This window comes from Haliotis cracherodii, unplaced genomic scaffold, assembly GCF_022045235.1.
Source record: "Haliotis cracherodii isolate W230 unplaced genomic scaffold, xgHalCrac1.p SCAF_14, whole genome shotgun sequence".
Classification (NCBI taxonomy): domain Eukaryota; kingdom Metazoa; phylum Mollusca; class Gastropoda; order Lepetellida; family Haliotidae; genus Haliotis; species Haliotis cracherodii.
Window position 1 is genome coordinate 20,402,957 of NW_027266269.1, and position 23,328 is coordinate 20,426,284.

Genomic DNA, 23,328 nt, shown 5'->3' on the forward strand with positions numbered 1-23,328 from the left:
ATGTACGCTAGAATTTATGGGTTGCTACATGCTCCTGTTTCAACACTGATGTTTAATCTGGCAAACCAGTTTCAATATACATGTATCAGAGAGATAAGATATCGCTCAATTCACTTCCTTGTTACAAGCGCGGGCCTCCCAGCTCTGACCACAGCAAGCAACGGGTAAGTCTGATCATATCTCTGACAATATCCTTCTCAGGCCAGCTTATTATTATTCTTTATGTGTTTGTTTATATATTTAATGCCTGAAGGTGACCACCGTAGCCTCTATAGCAATATTATAGGACAACACCCGCTTACACACAACTCGTGTGTCATTGTTGTCTTTAGGATTGAGATGATTGTATTGTTGCCGTGACCTAACCTCATTTTATACATGTGTGTTGAGCATGAGGATTCACGTTGCTATTTTAGTATTTTTAGTATTTGTATTTTTTAATAATACTCCATCCAAATCTGTACGGGGTATACAGACATAGCCAATGAGGGGATCAAACCTGGGTCAGCGTTTTAACCACAGTAGCTCTATGTTTAAGTAAAATAAAACCCAGAGTGAAAAAAACACATCAAACTCAAACATACCATTTATCATAACTTGTCTTCAAATCTTGCGTTTTGATTGTCCCGTCAGTTGTGCTGATGTAATAGTGTTTAATGTGACCTCGATGCCTTGGTACATAACAACTGGCTCTTCTCTCCTCTTCTCTCACCTTGAGTTACTGAAAATCAGATGACAGGCTTTGATAATGGAATCATTTTTAAACAAATTTTAATTAACGATACCCAAATAAACATACGTTATTTAGTTGAGCCTTCAAGAAATCCGCTAAAGCAACTAACAATGACTTTCCTATCATAGATATCCATATTTGGAGTTGTCATATCACCATGAATCGATGCGTGCGAGGTTAAAAGATACGTTGGATGTCAAATAGTTCTGGTTTATATATTTGGAGAGATCAGTGTTTTAGTGTTAAACATGAAATGGGTAATTGTGGTACGGCTTTGGGGGCATTCTGGAAGGGTTGTGACTGGTCCACTTCTTTTTAACCTAATGCAGATTTATGTCATAATCACCTTATGAGGAACAATATCTTCAGAGCATGGGATGCTTACACTCCCAAAACAGTAAGGGATAAGTAGATGATGACAGAACTACAAAGGGGTTTAGAATGAGGGTAATAGATGAAAAAGAAAAGGAAGGACCAGACATGATCTTTGGGGGAAAGGTCCGAACTCATGGTGAAGTTGTGCTGCTGTAGTCAGTTACGATACGTGTGCACGCCTTGAACGATAAAACGTCGACCATTGTGGCGCACAAACGGCACAACTATTGGTGGCTGTATGTAGTTCCGGTAGTATTGTCCAGTGACTCTTGCATGATATGATATACAACGGAGTTCTGAAAGTCATAGTGGTCCCATCTCATATCAATACCCATCCATAAATTAGTCATGCTGCCTTGCGTTGACGTTCGCAAGACGTTCGTTATGTTAAGTCAGAATCATACCCAGTGGTGAAACAACTATGTTGTTATTCGGTTATATTCGATAACAGACATGTACGTGCGCGCACAGCAGCAATTTGATTCAGACTAACGACTGACGGTCAATTCCCAAGCAAACATACCGCACTTACGCCACATCACAAAGAACATCACTGCCCAATCACAAGTTACCCTGACGACATCGAACGCGAGCACTCGCTGGGGGCCGCCATCGTGAATGGAGTCTTGCTAGAGGAAGATTTCGTTATATGTTTACAAACCAACGTTTCAGATTTCACAGTAAGGACGGTTCCATGCCAGTAAGTCAAGAGTGAACCTGAAAACATTACACGAAATCGTCAGCTATTCCTCCAGTTTCTACGTGCCAATCACCATAGGCGTGTGGCTAGAATGTGTCGATTTGTTCATGGTGGTCAATAGATTAGTGCACACGACACCTGTGGTCACGTTGTGGGGTCGTGGGTAACCTATTAGTTCAAGGCTTCGCAATTCGCTCTGCAGAGCAGCGTCCATCGCACCGAATTTGTTTCAAGGTTTGTCAGCATCATACACGCCGTGTTAAAAAGGCGGCGTTAAATCCAACTCACTCACTCACTCACTCACTCAAGAAATGAAAAAGTGCAAAGAGAAAGACTCAAGCAAACATTATTTCCAAAAAGACGGTAAACTGTCTCCTCATGTACGTGAAAGAGGTAGCACAGCAGGGGTGGGAGACCGACACAGAAGAGATAGGGGTGTGACCAGGGTCGGGATAAAGAGTGAACCTACTAGTAAAAGTAATGCCGTGAAACTCGTCGTTTGGAATATATCAGGAATCCTTTCAAAGTTATCTTATTGTGAGTGTAAACCATAGTGTGAGTTTCGAAAATCACGTGACCATAATTGGTTTAACAGAAACGTGGACCCCGATACTGAATTTTGATGATACGTTCTGCGAAAATAGTAACATTAAAAAAAGGCAGACACGATCGCAAATATTGTAAGACTTTCAGGTCGAATATGAAAAAAGTTCTAATAGATTGAGTTAAAAATTCACGGATCACAGAAAGTGATGTTTATCTGTTACTTGACAAGTACTGTTTGTTATACCACTGTTTATATATTCACCCAGAAGTATCTACATGGTACAGCAGTAAAGTTTGTTCCGAGAATGGTATATTGCTATTTCCGGATAACTGCTTGATATTCTCAGTGATGTCTGTGCACATTTGGGGGGGACTTCAATGCATGGACTGGTAAAGAGCCAGATAATGTTGAGGATGATATATTTGAATATCTCCATGACCAGGATACTTCATACTGGGAGTTTCTCTTAGACATATTTTGTTTAATTGGTACAGTTCTTCATAATTTTCGAAAATATTTTATTAATTTATGTTCTGTTCTAAATGTACACATGGACCTGATTCCGGGAAAGGTGACTTGACATTTGTTGGCAATGCTGGGGCAAGTATTTTTGATTACATCATGAACACCATAGATATATTTTACTTGTGTGAAAATATTGATATTTTGATATTTGATCAAATGGAACTGTGGTTTGACAGGGAATGTGAATTATGTAAAAAAGGAAAGATGCACTCTTTTAAACCATTTCAGGAAACTAAAGGATAAAGATGCACTTGCTAAATATATACTGATTCGAAAAAACAAGTATAAAGCTATTTGCAGAAAAAAGGAACAATATTTCATGGATAGAATCAGAAAATAACTAGAATAAAATATCAGTTCATCAAAGCAATTTTGGAGGACCTTGAACAATATAAGCAACAAAGAAGGCAATCAAAAGTGACATAGAAATTCATGAGTGAAATATTAGATTGCCTTATCTCAAAAGAAGAAATGAAATCTGCAGTTCAAAATCTAAGAAACTTGAAAACTAATGGACTAATAACGGAATTATTTCAATACTCTCTTGATAACATCCAGCCGTACGCGTGTTTGGAAATGTTATTTAATACAAAGATGGCTACCTCTCACTTCCAAAAGATTGGACACTTGGAACTATAATTCCTATTCACAACAAAGGCTCAGTGACAGAGGCTATAGGGGATTCAATGTACCAGTATATTCAGTGAGATATTGATTAGCATTATTGGCATTGTAGACGGACACCCTTGATAAGGATTTTGACTACCACTGATGATATTTTTTTTCTCCAGGCTCTTATAATGAAAAACTGTAAGCTATATTTGTAGACTTCTCTAAAGCATCCGATTTGTGTGTAGGGGCAACTGAGGGTATCTATTTAATTTACATCATGTCAGTAATGAAATGGGAAAATTGTTATGTAGTTTTCATGAGGAAGTCAAATCATGTGTTTATCATGGTGTACACAAAGGATGTGTATTAAGCCCTTTTTTGTTAGGTATTTTCATTAATGAGCTTGCAGCTCCAACCAAAAGAAATTATGATGATGGTATACAATTACAACCTGTAATTATAAAAAAAATATTCATATTACTATCTGCAGATGAAAGAATTATGTTCTCAAGTACTGTAAAAGGTACAAACATTGATCAATAAGCTCGAATAGCACTGCGATACGTGGAAACTTAATGTTAATTTGGATAGGACAAAAATGATGTATTCAGCAAAGGAAATACACTGTCAAATAATGAAAAGTGGTACTTTCGGGGGCATTTACTTCAAACTGAAACCTCTTATAAATCTCTTGGTGCGATACTTTCAAGTTAATTATCATGGGACAAACATAGGTGTAATGCAGCCATCCAAGCTAAAAAGATAAAATTGGGAATGTAAATGTCTACTTTATAAATGTGGGTATGGCTACATTTGGGACAACCAATGTTTTTTTGAGAATCATTCTATGTTTATATCGAAACTATGACAGTCATTTTTTACATGTACTGTCAAACATGGAGATCTGTTCTAGATATATTCTAGTAAATGTGAATATTATAGATGTTTTAAAATGCAAATACAGAAAGAAATTAACTGATATAGATATAAGAAAATGCAGATATCTTTAGCACAATTTAGATGCATGTTAATGGTTTAAGTTGTACGTTGTAAATGAAAAATATATTGAACAAAAACACTATGAAATATATCTCTATTAATATACCATGCCATATTAATTATAAGAAATGAATCCTTGTAAAAACCTTAACCAGTTCCACATTGTCATGCGTTCTGCACTATGGGTCTGTGGCCACACAGTTATACATGAAAAGGTTACACACGATTTCTCGCATATACTTATACTGTTAGTGTATAGAGATTACCATACGAGTGTCTGTCAGATACCATTTATTTTACGAGTTGTTTAAAGGCGTATCTAAAGAGCAACGAGTTGTTATATTGAGATTACTACACGAGTGTGCTTTCGCTCGTTAGAGGTTTCGAAAAAAACTCGTTGTAAGATAAATGGTATCTGACAGGCACGAGTGTAAGTAATCTGTCTCTTACACACCCTAAAATTGCACCTTTTTAGCATCGAATCAATACATTTTTTCCATTATCACAGTGGCGCATTAATACAACGGTCATCCTTGACATCACCTGACGTTCCGCTTCCCACTCCTTAATAATGTGACTCTACACGAAAAGGTTTCTGTATATCTGTGGATTATCAAGGCGATGATGATAATGCAACTAGATAAGATCAATGCACCCGCTGAACGCCGAGTTGTGTACAGTGTGCGAGCTTAGGCTCAATTTTGTAATTGATATATTTTCCCGTAAAAACCAAGCCTCGTTCTCAAATGCGACCTACAAACAGTAAATACAATTTGCTAGCAGATGACAAGTTCACTCTCTAGTTTCTGTCAGCTGGATAAACAGGTTTCTACTAAAACAACTGTGTTTTTGTACTTTTATTAGTTTTCCATGTTACGAAATATATTCACTGAATATTCATGCTTTTCACCTGGGTGATAAGGTTTATTCATTTTATGATGAGGACCATCTTTGATGAAATGTTCCTAACTGTATGCATACCTGACAGGGACTACATGGGCTACCATAATCATTCAGTTTATTCATATATAACTGTAAGGCCACAGGCCCATAGTACAGAATACATGACAATGTGGAAGCGGTTAGGAATGTTACAAGGATTCATTTCTTAATAACATAATGATACGATGTCTTACATTTTTTTCTCAGGGGGAATGCCATCATTCCAGCTTTTGTTTCTATTTCCTTTCTGACTTTTTGGATGGCATAAATGCACACACATTCACAAGATGCAAAATTCTGCGAGCGTTTACAAGTTCTACATAATATTAATGCATACACAAGCCTTATTTGTAAAAATGTACTCTTGATATATTCATACCTTTCTTGACAAATCTTCAGTGGTGTCAGTTGGAAGTCGCATCATGATAAATAGTTAGTAAGAAACTGGTATTCCAAGTGAGTGCCAAGAAAATAACAGTTGAAACACACAATTTAGCCATGACTGACCATAAAAATGCAATAGCCAAGGTATAATCCAAAAGTAATCGTCCACCACAACAGAAACAGTAGAATACTGCTACAGCAGACGATGGGTTTGAGCCATTCATTTTACTGATAGAGGTCACGTGACTAAAACCTTGACTACTTCCGGTGCTGTGAAGGGTTACCTTTCCTAATTAAAACTAACAAACCAATACATATTTGAGATTTAAGTTCTGATTTATTTAAGCGCAAATGTCTGTTCAGGGTGATAACACTCACAAACAGCTTAAGACAGAAAGAACCAAATGTCAAACACCACAACCTGTAAACCATCAGTTTAGAACCCTGACACACAAATTAGACCCTCAATGACATATCAGTCAACACAAATTTAAACAAACGGGGTAAAACTGCCCTAAAATAACATATCTGTCATTAGAATGTGATGCTTTCAGTAAGGTGCCAGATTTATTTATGTTTCTGGACGCTCTATGTGGGACTTTTTGGTCACTTCGAGGGGGAAACTGGGGTCTTTTATCGAATTAAAAACATGTTTACGGTTCTAGCTCCACCTATTTTAAGTTGGATATAGGAAGCTTAGTGATCAGTGATTGCAGGAAACATAGGAATTGGCCCCTCCTCCCCTTGAGATAGATGGAACCCATATTTTTGTGAATGACTTCTACCCTGTGAGAGAATATTTTGAGGTCACGTGACTTCAATAAACATGTTCTCACAACTTCTACAGTGCATGGATTGGTTATATTTTGGTAGTATTTTGATAAATTGACACATGTGGAAATGGGAAATATATGAAAACATTACATGTTCAAATAGGATTTGTAAAAAAAGGTTTATATGAGGTAGGTGTAGAGCCCAGGATTTTTCACTTCCTGTGACAGGGGTTGTGACGTCACTATGGTGATTTTAGCATTGAATCTATTTATAACCTGTGTGAAAGCGAGGCTTGGTTTTCATCTATAAGCGGTAACATAGGCTGAGCTCGCAAACTGGTAAGAAACCCACAGAGCCCCTTACATCAATGAAAGAAGACCCAGCAGGAGCCGTATATCACATACAATGTGACTGTGGCGACTCCTATGTAGGAGAAACATCCAGGCCCCTACCCATTAGAATAAAAGAACACAAGACCTCAGTACAAAAAAATGACTCAAAATCAGCCATCTCCGACCACACCCAAACCCACCCCGATCACAACATCCAGTGGAACAACATCAAGATCCTGGCCAACAACCAATCAGACTACAAAATCAGGAAACTCCTAGAAGCCATCTACATCAAAAGGATCCAGCCAGCAATGAACAGAGACCAAGGCTATTACATCCCGCCTGCTTACCATCACCTAATTGCTAAATCCTTTTATCCGTCCAATTAATACAGTGGCTTCCATCATCTCCATCTGTCTGCTTGTTTACTCTGTGTTCATTAGTCATCCACTGGCTTCCAATTAGCTTAATCACCTCTCTGTGTCCACCAACTAGTCACTGTAACAACTTAGATGTCAATAAGTGTATATATACCTATGTTGTTTAGCCCTATCAAAATCAGAAATCAAAAGTGTCACTAAACAAAAAAATTAACAAAAAATGGCAAAATATATACCAAAACTCAAATAGCCAAATCAGGAAAGTACTCAAAAAAAACCTAAATAAACCCAAAATACTACACCCATCCAAAAAAATCGACAGAATAATTACCAAACTACAAACAGGCCACACCAAACTAAATAATCACCGTAAAATAGCTAAACTACACACAACAGGAAACTGCCCACATTGCAAACAACAAGAAACACCAGGACACGTACTCATTCACTGCACACACTACCAAACACACCGAACAACACTACAGACCACCCTAAATCTTAAAACCGGACTTACACTAGAATCAATCCTAAATCCACAAAATAAATTAGAAAGATTCAAAGCCTTGGGCGCGTACCTAATGAAAACAGGACTAATTAGTCGCATTTAAACCCCAAATAAAATATTAAAACCAAAACTACCTTATTTGATAACCACCCAACACACACAGCTCCCTTAGTTCGTCCCCCACCCACTCTTGGCATTCTTTCAAAATCTCAAAATTTCAAAATTACTATATAAGTAACCCCTAAAGCCCCCTCCTGGGTTGCACAAACTCACTTTTCCCCTTTTTGGAAACACATTAAATGGCCTGGCCGGGCCCGTGTGCGACATACGCTTGCAGTCGGAAAGCGCACGTTAAATCTCCAATATAAGTAAGTAAGTAAGCCCTATCCGTTGCAGTTTGTACCCCAAGTGAGCAACACCTCCCAAGCCAGCACAGAGCATTGCCTGATAGCCAGCCAAGGAGAACTCCAACATCGGTAATTATCACGTCATCCTTTCAGCCTTATTCACATACTCTTACAATCACTCTCACCGTTTGTTTGTTTGTTGTTTAACGCCGAACCTAGCATTGTTCCAGCTACAGGACAGCGGTTTGAAAATAAACGAGTCTTGGTCAGACAATCAGTTGCAGTTTGTACTCCCAGCGAGCAACACTTCCCAAGCCAGCACAGAGCATTGCCTGATAGCCAGCCAAGGAAACTCCATCATCGGTAATTATCACGTTATCCTTATTCACATACTCTTAAAATCACTCTCACCGAATTAATCATAAAACCCCTAAATCCTTAAAAAACAACAACACTAAATAACCAACACCTTATCCTACCCAATCTCCCTAACACAGCTCGCACTCATTTCTACTCACACCCACGCCCACCACTCAAAAACACCCTTTGACCCAACTCCTAAAAACAAAAAACACCTAATCCCCCCTTCTCCTAAACACAACGCTCGCTCTTTCCTACTCACCACCCACGCCCACCACTCACATACCTCCACTCCTTCGACTAAATATCTCTTAATCCCCGCTTTCCACTTGTCTCACCTTATCCAAGCCTTCCAGAATCAAACTTAATCTTCAATAAATAATCCATTTCCCAAACCCTTCTACTAAAACCAACAACAAATAACCACTGCATCAGTCGGAAAGCGCACGTTAAATCTCCAAAGTAAGTAAGTAAGTAACCACTGCAACCTCCTCCGCCTCCTAAACACAACTCACCAAGTAAAAACAACAAACCAACTCACCTCCCCAAAACACTCCACCACCGCCCACCACAACACACGCTCTCCAACACAACACCCAAACATTATGACTGACACCCGCAACGCCACACTCGCAGACATTCCAGCTCCTTACTCGCCCACGCCTGCGGAAGCGCACAACACTTCTGGGAGGTCACTCGAAAACATCGTCCCGACCGAGTATGGCGAAAACACGACATACACCACCCCAACCAAACCAGCTAACTCGCCACCACAAAACACCAAAAAACGCAAACTCGACACATCCACTCCACCTCCATCGCCAACACCCTCCCCGGCCGCCTTCCTCACCACCTTCGCCCTCTACTTCTTCTCAGCAGGCTCAGGCACCACTCTCTCACTAAAACTTTCGGCAGACAAAATAGGACAAAAAATAAATTACAACAATATTAAAAAAGCCAACAAAGGTAACCAGATAATCTTTCCTAACCGAGAATCTTACAACGCAGCAAATAAAATAACTCAAATATTCCACGTCACGGTAATCAAACAAACACCTAATTGGCAACAATATACACGAGGCGTAATTAGGGTTAACCCAAGGGAAACAACTGAGGACTTACAATTATACTCTCTAGAAGCCAACATAAACCAAGACCAAAACCCTCAACCCCTAATCACCAGCACGCGCAGAATAACCTCAACTAGAAACGGAAAAACGGTCCCAACCTCCATTGTCATAATCAACTTTAAAAAAACCGCTAAATTCCCTGAAGCCCCCAAACACATATCCTTCGGAGCCCACACCAACTTAGAAGTCAAACCCTATATAAAGCAGGTTAAGCAATGTTCAAAGTGCCTCAAATACAACCACACTGCTTCCCAATGCACCTACCCTAAAACTAAATGTAAAAAATGCGCACAAACAGACTGCCCAAGCACATGCACACGCTGGTGCATCCACTGCAAATCCACCCAACACACCTCACTTTCAAACCAATGCCCACACAGACACACACTCACCCAGCAGGCCAACAAACACATAAACATAGAAACGGCTAAAATCCAAACACGAAAATTTGCTACACCTGCATCTAAACCACTCCTCCCTACACCACACCCAAACACCATCCGACAAACAAACACCACACCCATAACCGACAGCTCTGTCTGGGACCCCTACCGAGAAACCGCACCCACCTCACACACACAAGCAGCCACTCAACCAACCACGAACCCTCCCAAAACATCAACCCCCGCATGCAAAACAAACCTCAAAATGACCACCACAACACGACCCTCATCCAAGCACCCTACAGCCCATATGGCAACAACGCTCTCCCACAAGCAAGCACAACAACAAAACACAAACACTAAGAAAACATCAGCTACACCCATCCCGCAAACACCTTCACAACCCTCCACATCACATGCCTCCCCCATGGAAACTCAACCAGCTAAACCTAATCCAACCCATGACGAAGATTTCTCCACTACTGAGGAAACAATAGACACTACTCCAACTAAAACAAACCAAACTTCCCAACCAGCCAACACCCCAAACCTAAATAACCTCACCTTACTCCTAGCATATATGCATAGTCAAAACTCACCAAAAGCTAGTATGGAATCCTTCCACAAAGTAGCTTTCAATCTAAAATTAACCGATCTTCCCTTCTTCCTCTTTAACCTCCATCTAAAAGAACTCACCGAATAAAATAAAAACTAAAAACTAAATCACCAATCACCCGAAACCAATAATGGAAGGACTAAATATTTTTCAGTGGAACGCCAACGGACTCACCTCCCACGGCCATGAACTAAAAACTAAATTTAAACTAAATAAAGGCCCTCACATTGCTTGTATACAGGAAACCAAATTCTCAAAAAAATCGAAATTCACACTACCTAACTACAACTCAGTTAGAACTGACAGAGCTAAACCGAAAACAAGAAGAGCCGCAGGAGGACTCATCATATTTATCAGGGAAGATATAAATTACGAAGAAATAAAAATAGACATGCCAAACCTAGAAGCCGACGGCATTAAAATCACATTAAATAACTGAAACATAAACATCATAAATATTTACCACTGGGCGGAACAAAAAGTCCAACCTGAGGATCTAAACAAACTACTCAAAATAAGCGATAAATCTACTATATTCCTAGGAGACTTTAACGCTCACCATCCTACATGGAGCATAGATGATAAAATAGATAATCATGGCAAATTAATCTCCGAATGGATAGAAACAAACGACCTAGTACTCCTTAATAGCAACCAACCCACGAGGTACGATAAGATAAACCAAAAAATGTCGGCTATCGACCTAACCATATGCACCGCAGATCTAGCCCAAAGCACTCAATGGGAAGTGCACGACGTCCCGCTAGGTAGCGACCACTTCCCCATAAACATAACCATAGGAAATACAAACGTACCAATCCAAACAGAAAACCAAGAACCAAAATTCCATTACAATAAAGCTAACTGGGACCAATTCCAAGATATCTGCAGCGAAGCTAACTTAAACGAAATAGAAAATAATGATCCAGAAACCTATTGTAAAAACCTAACAGACTATATAATAAACGCAGCCAAAACCTCCATCCCCTTCAAAACATCTAAGACAGGCAAACCGACGGTACCTTGGTGGAATGATGCAATAGAACAGACTAGACGAAAACGTAAATCAGCCTTCAATAAAGCAAAACGCGACTACAAATATTTAAACATAGCCCACGAACTAAACCACCAGGTTCAAAAACTAGTCCAAATAGCCAAAAGTAGAGACTGGAAAAAATTCTGCGAAGGTATAAATAACCGTACAGATGCCAGAACGGTCTGGCGCAAAATCCACGCCATTAGAGGCTTAAAACGACATAAAAAAAAACCTAACATTAACAACTCAACCAACCCCGCCCAAAAAGCAAATAATCTCGCCAACCACTTTTCGGCCGTTAGCAGTAACAGCAACTTCAGCCAAAAATTCCAAGATAAACTTAAAACAGAAAACAAACCCACAAAAGAACCAAACAATAACAATCTAGAAATAAATCAACCCTACACAATGGAGGAGCTCCTCTACGTAATCCAAAACAGGAAAAAGGGCACAGCCCCAGGATTAGACCTAACCTCTTACCAAATAATTAAAAAACTCCCCCTAAAACTACTCCAGGCACTACTCAAACTATACAATCTCATCTACCTAAACGGACAGGTTCATACTCCCTGGAAACAGGCCCTAGTCATACCAATCCCTAAACCTAATAAACCAGCTAATCAAGCTAACTCATATAGGCCAATATCCCTAACTTCAAACTTATATAAAGTAATGGAATCGATGGCTAAAAATAGATTACAACATTACTTAACCCAAAATAACATCATAAACCCAGATCAAAGCGGTTTCACTCCTGGCCGCTCAACCCTAGATAAATAACCTCGCCCGACTAGAACAAGATATTAAGACAGGACAACTAAATAAACAATATACCACAGGCATCTTCTTAGACTTCTCTAAAGCTTTCGACATGGTATGGCACGATGGGCTAATACAAAAACTTAAAAAAATAGGACTCAAAGGACAGATAATAAACTACATCCAGGACTTCTTAAACAATCGTAAAATAATCGTGGGTATAGACCAAACTCTATCGGACCAATGTCCCCTAGAAAATGGCACTCCACAGGGCAGTATCCTCAGCCCCATCCTCTTCAATATAATGATAAACGATCTATTCGAGGGTCTATCCCCTAAAGTAAACACATCAAAATTCGCGAATGATGGAGCCATCTGGATCCGCACTAAAAGCATGAAAATGGCCAAAAATCTACTCCAAAAATCTCTTAATAAAATACAACAATGGGCTGACAAATGGGGCTTCTCCCTTAACTCAGAAAAAACAACAGGAATAGTATTCAAACATAAAAACATGAAACCCGCCTCCCCAATCCTCCAGCTAAACAATCAAACAATCAAATTTCAAAAACAAACCAAATTCTTAGGACTTATTTTCGATGAACATCTCACCTGGGATGCTCACATCCAAAACCTAACAACTAAATGCAGTAAAGACCTAAACACCCTAAGATGCCTAACTGGCTCTAACTGGGGAGCCTCCAAAGATACTCTCCTCTCTCTCTACATATCCCTAATTAGATCAAAACTAGACCACGGCTGCGCCATATACAACACCCTAAACAACTCTCTATCTAAAAAACTTGACTCAATACAATATCAGGCTCTCAAACTCATTACACGCACCCAACATGGCACCTCCTACACCTCACTTCAGGCGTTAACAGGAGAAATGCCACTAAGTCTACGCAGGGAACAGCTAAGCTTAAATTTCTGGGCCGCGTCCCAATCAAACCCTCTCATCCAAAACTTAATAAACCAAAACATCAGCCCTAAAAACCAAGCTCTAGCTCGTAAACACCCCTTACTTACCCCAATATCCCAAAGAATAACAAACTACCTAAATGAACACCAAATTAAAAATCTTAAACAAAACTGCAAACAATCAAATATCTTCACCCCTAAACTTAAAATACCCAAAATAGACACAACACTAGCTAGCCAAATAAATAAACAAACCGACCCAAACATAGCTAAAACTACCACACTAGCATACATACACAAAAATTGGCCAAATTGGTGTCACATTTACACGGACGGATCCTCAGATCCGACCTCCAAACACACGGGTTTCGGAGTCCATACCACACAACCAACTAAAACCACACAATCCTTCCGACTCCCAAATAACCAATCAATATTCACGGCCGAACTAATGGGCATGGCCTCAGCCCTCCACAATCAAGAATCAAAAAACCACCAAAAAATCCTAATACTTACTGACTCCCTAAGTGGACTACAAGCCCTCCAAAACAAAAATACCAAAAACCGACCTAAATTAATAAATCAAATACTTAAAAGCTCCAACAACCTAACAAAAGCAGGCAAACAAATAACCTTCTTGTGGATACCCGCCCACGTAGGAATATACGGTAATGATAAAGCAGCTAAACTATCCCTCAAAATCCCAGAAATAAGCTTAAACTTACCCATCTCAAAATCAGAAATTAAAAGTGTAAACAAACAAAAAATCACAAAAAAATGGCATAACCTATATCTAAACTCAAATAGCCAAATCAAAAGAGTGCTCAGCAAACCACTAACCAAACCAAAAATTCTCCATCCATCAAAAAAAATCGACAGAGTAATCACTAAACTCCAAACAGGACACACCAACCTAAATAACCACCTAAAAAAATTTAAAAAACACACTACAGGTAACTGCCCACACTGCAAACAACCAGAAACCCCAGAACACGCACTCATCCACTGCACACACTACCTAACACATCGAACCGCATTACAAACCACCCTCAATCTAAACAAGGTTCTCACTCTAGAAGCAATACTAAACCCACAAAATATACTAGAAAACTTCAAGGCCTTAGGCGTATTCTTAATAAAAACGGAACTGATAAAACGCATCTAAAACCATAATAACCTACCAAATCAAAATCACATAAACAAACAATCATCCACCATACCCAGCTCCCTTAGTTCTCCTCCCCAACCCCATCGGCATCTATTCCAAATCTCAAAATTTCCAAATTCTATATAAGCAACCCCTAAAGCCCCCTCTTGGGTTGCACAGACCACCCTCGCCCCTTTCGGAAACACATTAAATGGCCTGGCCGGGCCCGTGTGCGAAATACGCATCAGTCGGAAAGCGCACGTTAAATCTCCAAAGTAAGTAAGTAAGTAAGCCCTATCCGTCTATTGCTTGATAAAGGTGTTAGAATCTACACCGAAACGTCGCACTAAATTGTAATAAAGAAGTTGTTCATCCATAGAACTCGTCTTACTTCATCACTCCAACTTCTAAATGCCACTGAAAGAAGTTACATGTTATTGTTGTGAAACATTAGCTCGTCTGTTCTTACCCCCACTACAAATCCATGTCAACAGTCACAAACTTACATGATAACAATGAAGAACATATGCTTATTCGGACACGGACTTCCGTAGGGTGATTGTGTGTTTAATGTGATAAAATTTTAAGAAATCAGTTGCCAAGATTATGGTTGACGTACTTTTGTAATTAGTCCTTTGCGTCAAACTCCAGCAAACTAATGGCTACGAATATGTGTAAAATCTAGGTAAACAGGGTGAACTATTTTGTTGTTGAGATGAAATGGTGCTTTGCTTTCATTTTAATTTCTTCTGAGTGTTTTATATGAAACACATTTTTACAGCCATTAACGCCTGCTTTTATCAATTTTCCAATACGTCACAAGTATGCCGTAACTGTGAGATCTTAAAAAAGGTCCTCATTTTGCGATGTTCCTTTCATTCAGTTTTATCTAAAAATCAAAACGGCAAAACAACTTTTGAAGCATGTTTTGATTGAAATTATTTCACCTCCAATGTCTATTTCATCACCAAAACCCACACCATAGTTATTGCATTGATACGTATTTTACTATGACTTTGTAAATATAATAAATGTATGAAATGACTCTCAGGAAATGACTGAAATATGTGTGTCTCTTTACATTACCTGTCTGATACAAGTAACCTAATAAATCATCAAACAACACTCGCGAATAACTCCAACTAGTTGTTGATTGTTAATTAGTCTGATGCAGTTACTTTGGTCAATTTTCTCATCCACTGTTACAAAAACAATCTTCGGATCAAAGTAACTTGAAAGTATAAATACTTGAGTGTTGTATTAACTCTGTTGTATCACACGTCGTCAATTAGTCACTCAGTCGTTCATTTGTCATCAAGGCCCTGACAGATGTGCAGCAGTAGTCATAAAATTGATGTAATGTGGTTAAACTGGATGCAAACTGAGTACATTTAAACATGTTAAAAATGCATCCTTGCTTGAGATGTGATATCAAACCAGAGTTGTTTAAGTGCGACTCATATCATTGATACTATCGAGGTAGTTCCTGCAAGTCATATCCTCAATTAGATTACGACTGCAAAGTATCGCAACACAACATCACAGTCACACATTCCGATGCTTTTTATGTAACGGATTTATTTATAGTGTTTGCCTAATTTTTAAAAATGTCGTTATGCTATTGAATTAGTAAAACAAAGTAAAATATAACTCTACTCTTATCAGAACTGATTTTACTTAACACAAGCTTTAGTAAGGTGGACTCGTGATGTTAATAAAATATTGGAGATTTCATCTTTCAAACCATACAATATATCAAAATATGTGTTTCCTTCTTGATAACTCCCTTTCATTGCATTGTGTTGAGTCACCGCGGTGCGTGCAATACTTGTTACAAGGCAACAGGAAAGTAAACAAATAACTATACGTAAGTAAATCAAATAGTTATTCATGTGTTTTTACATTTGATATTTTAACAATGTTCTATTTCTAAACTGATACCATCCTGGCAAACAGGTTTAACATTATTGACAGTCGTATGCTTAAGAGGCATTCAGTTTTATTCAACACTCTCATTACTTCCTGTTCTCAGGGCGAGGCACCCAAACACGTCCACAACACGCAAAAGGTAAGTCTGATCTCTCTTATTTATGTTCGTGCTCCCCCACCATACAGCTTTTTATGACACATTATATCAAGAGGTGCTTTGCCCAAATCAATAATACTTAACAAGATCCTAGCAATAGGGTGCTTTATGCGTTGTGATCTATCCATAGAAAGGAATATCCCTCAGCTATGTATTTGTCCAAGAGTATGAGCAAAAACATAACGCGACTTTTTTCAAGTTATTTACGCTCACAAGGAAGCATGATATACGTTTTCTGGTACACAAAAAGTTCATTTTAGTTCCCTTTGACACAGGTTTGTATAGACATTGCCCCTACATTTTCTGAAACCTGTTTTAACATCCTTGACAACATAACAATTATGTATACATCAGTAACAATGCACAATTAATTTATCGGTATATGTCTCCTTCTATGTAAGCTTTTGTTTGGTATGCTTATTGTTTATATCCTAAACAGCCTCGTGAAGATCTGGGTTAGTGTTGGTTTTCAGCAACGCATGTTTGTCACAAGAGGCGACTAACGGGACCGGGTGGTCAGGCTCACTGACATGACGATAATTTCGGTATACATTGTATTTCACATCAGTGTGTGGTGCTATGCATGTAAAAACTGCATCTACCAGTACCTTTGTGCAGATATTTATATCATTATAACTTATATAATTTGTAATTCCCGAAAATGGAAATGACATGTCATCTGAATAGGTTTGAGCAGCGAGGTTAGCTGATTTGTTGGATTCATTTTATGTTATCCAGCAATCTCAAAGTTGCACCAACTGTTACATGTAGATCAACCGTCTGTTTACATGTTAAGTGGTTCAGGTTGGCTAAATGTGGCTGAATTTGTTTTCAGATTCATCGGACAAGCACATGGACGATGTTTCTGATATATGTTCTACTTCTTGTCTCATTGCCGGACACCTCACAAGGTAGGTCCTTACTACGCGGATTCATACAGTTTGAACATCGGTTTTTCGATTCATACCTCAATTAACCGAAAACAAAACAAAGTCAATCCTAAAGTAAAAGACGTAATTATCAAGGTATCATATTGTGCCTAGGTGAGGAGTGTTTGCGTTGTTCTAACTATATCACAGATGTACAATTAGGTGATTGTGGGGAAACGTTAAACAAAAGACATGCTTAGATATTAGATACTCGCAGTCATTCTGTTTGTTTCTACAGAAGATTGTCACTGTCAGAATGGATGCACGAATTTCCCTGGTTCTCCTTGCCCAGGAACAATGTGCCAACCAGACTGGTTTGGGAGTTACTGCCAAATGCGTGAGTAAACGTACAACATAAATAGTTTCATTCAGAGAACTGTAAGCAGATATCTTGTAAGCATAAAATGTGCCATTGTTGTATCATGAAATACTGTGGCATAATATGAGTTATTATTGATATACATGTATACAAATTATGGATGTAACAAAATAGTAATTTATAGGCACCACATATTCAGGATATGGTTCGAATTTAATAATCAGTCAGCCGAATCATCCAAATAGCACCCAATCACCTGTACCTAATTGTCATAATTTATAATCAGATATATAGAGGTCGGATGACCAACAATTTACCGAGCAAAGGTCACATGCAAATTCCAAACATGTCCTAGAACTGGTTAAAAACGAGAACATCAGCAAATGTTGAAGTAGCCTTTTGCAAAGAAGGAAAGAAATGTCAACAATGAGATTTTTTACTTGGACGATGTTAAAAAAGTACGTTTTGTCTTCGTTTTGATTTTGAGCTATACCTTTCAATACTTCTTTTGAAAATAAAGATTTCTAAGATGGATTGTTCAATGTGTTCAGCATTTTAAGTGCGGACTTTGCTAGATTGAACATGCTGCCGAGTACGACTGTTTTTTAATATTTGATCTATTTTGTTAAAGGCAACATAGCACGTGGAAAGTCGACAAGGCAGAGTAGCAAATTGAAAGGATTTGGTGGTCCCTTTCCATCTGAGAGAGCTGTTGATGGCAAAACTGACCAAACGTTGGACCATGGAAGTTGTACGCACACAGGCAACACGACGTCTACAGGGGAATGGTGGCGTGTTGACATTAATACAACATTGGAGATCAGACGGATGAGAATTTATCTCCGTAGTGATAGTGAGTCTGACATATGTTTAAATAATATACATCCTGTTCATGAGGAGGGGGACATGCGTGTACCAATTGGAGTACCCACTCGTTGTGTCCTTTAGGCGTGGCAGGATCCTAAGCATCCATCCCCGAATATTACACAATTGGTTGCTTTCTTAGGAGATTTCATTGTTTGTTGTTGAACGCCCACTAAGCAATATTCAAGCTATATGACGCCAGTCTGTAAATAGTCTAGTGTCGACCAAACAATCCATTGATTGACATCAAGAGCATCGATCTCCGCATTTCGGATGCGACGGTATGCATCATGCAAGTGATACATTTCTTATGTATTCCAAGGAATGTCTTGAAAATATATCACATCGCACTATTACTCACATCGTTCTACAAAGTAGAAAATCTACTATCTAAAATCTAAAATCTTTAGTTTTTTTCTAAATTTAACTTGCTCAGACGGCATAGTTCGAAATTCATAACATTTACAATTATCAACATCAAAAGGATAAATTCCAAGAAGCATGTATGTCGCTACACATGCCAGCAGGGCCTAATCGTGGTTACACATTATACCTATACACATCTTGTATCATCACATAATGTATGTTGTTCACTTAACGTGTGTAGTCACAGTTCAATCCATTGATTGACATAATGAGCATCGATTTACGCAATTGGGATGCAATGACATGCATAAAGCAAGTCAGCGCGTCTGACCCTCGATCCTGTTGATTGCCTTTTACGACAGGCATTAGTTGCTGAAGACCTATTTTAACCCGGATCTAACCCGGGTTTCTTTAGAGAAATTAAGTAGATGAACGCAGTCTGACCACACAGTCTGTGTACATACATATGGTATATGGTGAATTCGTATTCTTATACAATTATCAACACGAGAAGGATAAATTCCAACATGTGGAATTTATATAACAGAACATACATGTACCACAGGGCCTTATCAGGGCTACACATTATACCTATACACATCTTGTATCATCATATAATGTTTGTTGTTCACAGATACTGACCGCAACGTGGGCCTTCAGGTGAAGGTTGGTGACCAGCTGTGTTACACATTGTCCGCAGACAACAGACAACAAACTGTTTTAAATATTACATGTGGCGAAGCTTTGGATGGTTCATTTGTAACAATAAGTGTCAATGGACCCTACCTGACATTATGTGAGGTGCAGATATTCCGTGAGTAGTCATGCTGACATGTTATTTTCCTTATTTGCAATACATATTATTATTTTATAGCATTAAATAAAAACATCGGAATATAAACGCGAACATAGGATAATGATAATGAGAGCTGTCTTGAAATGATAACATTATAAGTAATAGATACTATGTTTAATGACAGTATTGTATTCGGGTATAAAAGGACAGTTGCGAGAATAAAGAACGAGGCGAAGAAACCGTTCCATTTATCCCGATATAATTATGTCACAACTCCCCCATATATCTCAAAGCACGGCCAAATACGCAGCTTCCATGACTAGCATATGGGCGTCTATAGTGAAAAGTTCGCTCTTTTCACTTTCAATTATTGGTCCAAAAGTCCACAGCCCAAGCATCTATGTACATGCAGCCCAATCAGCACTGACGTAGAGTAAATAATCAGGATATACTTGTTCTACAAGGGGCCCAACTTTAAATGACAAAGGCCTATTGGATCAGATTCAGTAGGTGTTCTCTGATTTGCATCTCATAATATGTGTACTTGTAGAATGCAGTGATGGATGGTTTGGAGATGACTGTGACAAGCAGTGTCAGTGTCAGAATACAGCTGAAGTATGTGACAAGGAGACTGGCAACTGTAGCAGTGGATGTGCTGCCGGAAAACATGGACCTGGGTGTCAGCAAGGTATGACAGAATGTGAAATTAGGAAATCGTCCATCTGGTAGATTTTCAAGTTGAGTATAAACGTGATTCTAAATGTATTTGTATTGAACAAACATTCTCTGTACACTCGGACAGTTTTGTCAATGTCTATTTTTCAAATGGCTTTAGGAACACACACCTCAAAATATAATTATTTAATTTCCTTGCATGTGTATTGTATATTGCAGATTGCAACAATGGTTCGTTTGGCTCTGGCTGTAACAAGCACTGCCAGTGTCTTACTGCCTCTGAAGCGTGTAACAAGGAGACTGGCCACTGCAGTAGTGGGTGTGCTGCTGGGAAACAAGGTCCAGGGTGCCAGCAAGGTTTGACAAACGTCTATTTTAACCCATTGTTTATCTGTAACAGTCTGATGAAAATATATCCATTCACAAGCAGTGCCAACTGATGTCATATAGGTAATCGTTGAAAGCATTTATTTCGTATTTAATGGATTATGTAAATGTAGTCATCAATACAGGTTTTCCTTTTTAAAAGCAGCGATTATTAATTGTAACATAAAAGAAGGTATGTTCTCTGATCTGATCGTGTTGATATCTACCTATCCGTACAGATTGTGCCCAACATCATTATGGGGTCAACTGTTCCTCCACTTGTGGTCAGTGTAGCGGGACGTCGGACTGTAAGAAGGATGATGGAACCTGCACACAAGGATGTCAGCGGGGTTACAATCCCCCTTTGTGTAAAAGTGAGACGTTATTTTATATACATTCGGTATAATTCAATGGACTCTGCTTTTAGCTGAAATTTGTAATGATTGTGGAAATGAATGTTGTCGCTTCTATTAACTGCTTTTGAAATGTCTTCTGTTAGGTTGTGAATTTTAGCTGTGGTGTTTGGTGTTGTGTGTAACACCTAGCTCGCGTCATACTTACTATGATTTTAGAAGATCCGTCAGTGTTGTATTTTTATAGATATCAATCTGTATTGTTTGGTCTCATGTAAAACACGATCGAGATGATCTCTAAAACAATGTCATTTCATCAACTAGTACATATGGGTAAGTTTATTTGGTTGCTGCTAAACGAGATAGAGAGTCGCATTGCATACACCCCAACGTGAGGTTTTTTCATAGTTATAACATTACCTAAATGTTTAAAAGCTACCTTAGTCTTAACAGATGATTGGTCTAGAATGCGATATATGTAAATGACCCTTATCGATGTGTGTGTGTGTGTGTGTGTGTGTGTGTGTGTGTGTGTGTGTGTGTGTGTGTGTGTGTGTGTGTTTACCATTCCCTGCATTTATAACCAGTAGGATGAACATATCTATTTCTAACATTAACCGAATGTTAACTTACTCCTATCTCCATAGAGCATGTGTGCCTGGTTTATATTGGTCCAAGTGTACATCACAATGTGGCCAATGTCGGAACAGCGTTTCTTGTAACATGGCATATGGGGTATGTGGCGCTGGGTGTCAAACTGGATATCAGAGGCCACCGTGTCTGTATACAACTCACATTTTGATTACAAACACCAATGACACAGCTACACAGTGATAAAAGACACGTATTTTTCCATATGCGTACATCACAAATATGTTCAATGCACCTTTGTATACAATCCGTATAGTTTAGCTGAGAATACAGAAGATATTATTAAGTACTTACAATTGGGTGCCAGACATTGAGTCAGTGCATGATTCATGCAATGTGTTGTATATCGGTTTATATAGAATCTTGGTTTGATCTTAAATCAAAGAAATGTATGTACACCAAAATTGCCTTACCGGCTCATTACAGTGTGTTAAGAAACATTGTTGAGATGATGTTTTACTGAAAACGTCGTATCCTGATACACCTTGTGTTCCTGGTTATTTTGGAAACCCGTGTACAAGATGTGGCAACTGTCTGAACAACGCTGCTTGTAGTGATTACTATGGGACATGCGGTAATGGGTGTCAACCTGGATATGAACCTCCGCTGTGCACCTCCATCGAATTTATGCCTGTGACAGATAACATATCTTATTTCATCTGGAGTCAATATATTAACAAGTAGTGATTATATCATACATGGAAATAAATACATTATATTGGCATCTCAATGTCAGTTCCAATTTGTACTTTTTGATACACAGCTTAATGGTTTGATGTAGGTTTGTAATAAACGTTAAACCTGATAAGGGGAGATCACTCCTATACAGGTATTACTATTCTCTCAACTGCTCATCATTTATATGATCATTCTATTCCATTTTGAAAGAATGTCCAGACACATTATACGGAGTGAACTGTTCGTCAAGTTGTGGCCAGTGTCGTACATCAAGAACTTGTCACCATGTGAATGGAAGCTGCCTTGAAGGGTGCAGCAATGGTTACAAAGGACCATTGTGTCAAGGTAATAATATAGAGACATTATCTCGAATAAATGACATGTTTGAATTTCGTTTGTTATCATGTTGTAAAGACACTAAAATGGAAAATAGCAGTGACATGTTTGGAGCTCAATAAAGAAACACTCGTTCATCATCCAATCTATCCTATTCAGCAGCACTGATCTTCATCGTGATCGCCTTGTTTGATGGTGACTTTACTGTGATACCCACCGATTAGGCATGATACGCTAAACCTTTCGCAAACGCGTGTTCTCATCGCTATTTCAAAAAGCTTCATAAACACATGCTATGAAATAGTCAGAATCGTACAATGGTTTCTCATGATTATGGCAAGAGTTTTGTCACTTTTATTTCAGTAATGACACATTTCCTTAATTGCAAAACCATCCTTT

At 38.6% G+C, this 23,328-nt stretch overlaps 2 pseudogenes; both read left to right on the forward strand.

The window, feature by feature from the left end:
- Window positions 1-22,599, forward strand: LOC139461266 (protein draper-like; annotated as a pseudogene).
- Window positions 1-23,328, forward strand: part of LOC139461074 (multiple epidermal growth factor-like domains protein 10) — a 69,966-nt pseudogene that overhangs the window by 38,155 nt on the left and 8,483 nt on the right.